This window comes from Triticum dicoccoides, chromosome 7B (assembly GCF_002162155.2).
Source record: "Triticum dicoccoides isolate Atlit2015 ecotype Zavitan chromosome 7B, WEW_v2.0, whole genome shotgun sequence".
Taxonomy (NCBI): Eukaryota; Viridiplantae; Streptophyta; class Magnoliopsida; order Poales; family Poaceae; genus Triticum; species Triticum dicoccoides.
This window is the reverse complement of record NC_041393.1, coordinates 121,888,461-121,892,975: the sequence shown is the minus strand read 5'-3', so window position 1 is coordinate 121,892,975 and position 4,515 is coordinate 121,888,461.

The following is a 4,515-nucleotide window of genomic DNA, read 5'->3' as shown; positions in this document are numbered from 1 at the left end:
TGGGATATCTGCGGGGATGAAATTACCTCAGTAGTGCTTCGCATTATTTGAGGAGAGGACAGCCCATAAAGCATTAATGATACAGTACTGGTCTTAATCCCCAAGGTAACTACTCCTACCCAGCTTTCTCGGTTCAGGCCTATAAGCATTTGCAATGTGTTGTACAAGATAGCTTCGAAAGTTGTGGCTAATAGGCTGAAGGTCATTTTACCTGATATTATCTCTGAGGAGCAGTCAACTTTTGTGCCTGTCAGATTGATTACAGATAACATTATTTGTGCGTATGAGTGCCTTCATTTTATGAAAAGAAATAAGTCAAAGAGCAACAGTTTATACACCCTGAAGCTTGATATGATGAAAACTTACGACCGGCTTGAGTGGGACTACTTGCAGGCCATCATGAGCAAGTTAGGTTTTGCAGCGCAATGGATCCATATTGTGATGATCATGGTCAGATCCGTCTCCTTCTCAGTTTTGTTTAATGGTGAAAAGCTAGAACAGTTTAAACCCACAAGAGGTATTTGACAGGGAGATCCTATTTTCCCTTATCTATTCTTACTTGTAGAAGAGGGCCTTTCGTGCCTTTTAAAATCCAGCTCTTAGTCATCGGTGCTTGGAATAAAGGTGGCCCAGACAGCACCAGTTGTTAACCACCTTTTGTTTGCAGATGACAGCCTGTTGCTTTTTAAGTCTAGTGTGGAGGGAGCAAATTCAGTATCAAACATGTTAAATACTTATTGTGCTGCATCAGGACAACATATTAATCATGACAAATCTTCCATCTTCTTCAGCAAGAGGTGTCCAGCCACTCTTCGACAAGAGGAAAAGAATTGCCTTAATGTGCAAAATGAGTCCTTAAGTGAGAAATATCTGGGATTGCCAACCGAGGTTGGTCAATCAAAGAGTGGCACTTTCAAGTACCTCCGAGATAGGGTTTGGGAGAAGATCAAGGGATGGATGGAGAAACTCTTGTCTACTACAGGGAGAGAGGTGTTAATTAAATCTGTGGTGCAAGCCATCCCAGTTTTCTCTATGTCTTGCTTCAGGATATCCAGGGGGCTATGTGAAAGCATCACATCTATGATTCGTCAGTTTTGGTGGGGAAGTAAGGAAGGAAAAAGAAGACCATGCTGGGTGTCTTGGGATGTAATCACAAGACCAAAGAGAATTGGTGGTTTGGGCTTTCAGGATATGGAGATTTTTAACTTTGCACTCCTGTCGAGGTAGTCGTGGCGATTGCTTCAAGAACCAGACTCCCTTAGTGCACGCATGTTAAAGGCAATCTATTACCCAAACACGTCAATCCTCGAGGCAGAACTGGGGTCGCGACCTTCTCAAATCTGGCGTGCAATTATCGATGGCAGAAACATTGTGAAGCAAGGAATTATTCGCCGAATAGGAGATGGCTCTTCAACACACATTTAGACTCAGAATTGGATTCCAAGGGAGGGCTTCTCAAGGACCGTTACTTCACTTGTGGCTGCCCCACCTCAGACAGTAGACGAGCTGATCGATCATAGTATGGCAGAATGGAGGGAGGACTTAGTTCGCCAAGTATTCGTACCAGTGCACGCAGAAGCCATACTCAAGATACTGATATGCACAAGTCAAGTCAATGATTTTTGGGCATGGGCTGAAGACCCCGAGGGGTCTATTCTCTGTACGGTCGGCTTATAACATGATCTTCTGTATAAAAATAGGTAGAGAGGCATGGCTTGAGGGTACTGAAGATATGTCCAACGATGTTGGAAAACGTAGGGGGTGGTCTTCCATCTAAGGGATGCAAGTTCCATCGAAATTGAAGGTTTTTACCTGGCGCCTTGCTCAACATTCGCTTCCCACGAATGACATACTACATCACTGAAACATGTCCCAGTCGCACTAGTGTGCTATTTGTGGCACTAAGGATAATTGGCGTCATTCCATGCTAGACTGCACCATGTCAAGAAGTGTTTGGGCCCTTGCAAGTGCGGAATTAGTTGAACATATGTGCATGAACATGGATGATAGTACCAAGGGCTGGCTGTTTGCTATGAATGAGTCGTTGCCGCAGCAGGAGTTCACCACTTTAATTGTCACTCTTTGGGAAATTTGGCACGCTCGCCGGAAGCTAATACACGAAGGGGTTTTTCAGACACCTTTCTCCACACATTCCTTCATTAGAAGTTACCTCAGTGATTTGCAATTGATCTTCAAGCCGGCCAGCTGAACTCTTCCAAGGGCTTAGCCTAGACCGACCACCTGGTTGCCACCACATGAGGAGCATGTCAAGCTAAACGTTGATGCGGTGATTCCCAGAGTAGGAGGCTCCGGTGTCGTAGGAACTATTTGCAGAGATGTCTCAGGTGTTTTTCAGGGGGCTTTTGCTGTTGCATTCAGAAACATCGACGAGCCAGAGGTGTTGGAGAGTCTGGCAATAAGAGAATCTCTAGCACTTGCAGAGGATCTCTATATTCAAAAAATCTCCGTTGCCTCAGACTGCAAGCGAGCTGTGGAAGCTATATCACATCTATGATTCGTCAGTTGTGGTGCGGAAGTAAGGAAGGAAAAAGAAGACCATGCTGGGTGTCTTGGGATGTAATCACAAGACCAAATAGAATTGGTGGTTTGGGCTCTCGGGATATGGATACTTTTAACCTTTCAAGAACCAGACTCCCTGTGACGCCCCCGATTCAATCGTACACTAATCATGCATGCAAATGTGTACGATCAAGATCAGGGACTCACGGGAAGATATCACAACACAACTCTAAAAATAAAATAAGTCATACAAGCATCATAATACAAGCCAGGGGCCTCGAGGGCTCGAATACAAGTGCTCAATCATAGACGAGTCAGCGGAAGCAACAATATCTGAGTACAGACATAAGTTAAACAAGTTTGCCTTAAGAAGGCTAGCACAAACTGGGATACAGATCGAAAGAGGTGCAGGCCTTCTGCCTGGGATCCTCCTAAACTACTCCTGGTCGTCAACAGCAGCCTGCACGTAGTAGTAGGCACCTCCAGTGTAGTAGGAATCGTCGTCGACGGTGGCGTCTGGCTCCAGCGCTCCAACATCTGGTTGCGACAACCAGGTAGAAGGGAAAGGGGGAAAATAGGGAGAAAAGCAACCGTGAGTACTCATCCAAAGTACTCGCAAGCACGGAGCTACACTACATATGCATGGATATATGTGTAAAGGCCATATCAATGGACTGAACTGCAGAATGCCAGAATAAGAGGGGGATAGCTAATCCTGTCGAGGACTACGCTTCTGGCAGCCTCCGTCTTGCAGCATGTAGAAGAGAGTAGACTGAAGTCCTCCAAGTAGCATCGCATAGCATAACCCTACCCGGCGATCCTCCCCTCGTCGCCTTGTGGAAAAGCGATCACCGGGTTGTCTGTGGAACTTGTCTGGGTGTGTGTTTTATTAAGTATCTGGTTCTAGTTGTCATAAGGTCAAGGTACAACTCCAAGTCATCCTGTTACCGAAGATCACGGCTATTCGAATAGATTAACTTCCCTGCAGGGGTGCACCACATAACCCAACACGCTCGATCCCATTTGGCCGCACAGACTTTCCTGGGTCATGCCCGGCCTCGGAAGATCAACACGTCGCAGCCCCACCTAGGCCTAACAGAGAGGTCAGCACGCCGGTCTAACTCCTATGGCGCAGGGGTCTGGGCCCATCGCCCATTGCACACCTGCACGTTGCGTGGGCGGCCGAAAGCAGAACTAGCCCCCTTAATACAAGAGCAGGCTTACGTTCCAATCCGGCGCGCACCGCTCAGTCGCTGACGTCTAGAAGGCTTTGGCTGATACCACGACGTCGAGTGCCCATATCTTTCCCGCGTAGTTGGTTAGTGCGTATAGGCCAGTGGCCAGACTCAGATCAAATACCAAGATCTCGTTAAGCATGTGAAGTATCCGCGAACGCCAAACAGGGCCAGGCCCGCCTGTCTCCTAGGTGGTCTCAACCTGCCCTGTCGCCTCGCCACAATGTAACAGTCGGGGGCCGTCGGGAACCCAGGCCCACCTCTACCGGGATGGAGCCACCTGTCCTTTCAGCCCCCTCATCAGAATCACTTGCGGGTACTCATCGAGCTGACCCGACTTTAGTCACCATCTACATAGTATGTATGTATGTATAGTATATACCCGTGATCACCTCCCGAGTGATCACGGCCCAATAGTATAGCAAGGCAGACTGACAAGAATGTAGGGCCAATGATGATAAACTAGCATCCTATACTAAGCATTTAGGATTGCGGGTAAGGTATCAATGACTGTAGCAACAATGACAGGCTATGCAACAGAATAGGAGTAACCGAACAGTAACATGCTACACTACTCTAATGCAAGCAGTATAGAGGAGAATAGGCGATATCTGGTGATCAAGGGGGGGGGGCTTGCCTGGTTGCTCTGGCAAGGAGGGGTCGTCAACTCCGTAGTCGAACTGGGGTCGCCGGCAGTCTCGGGGTCTACCAGAAAGAAGTAGCGGAGGGGGAACACAATAAATAACAAAGCAATCAAAGC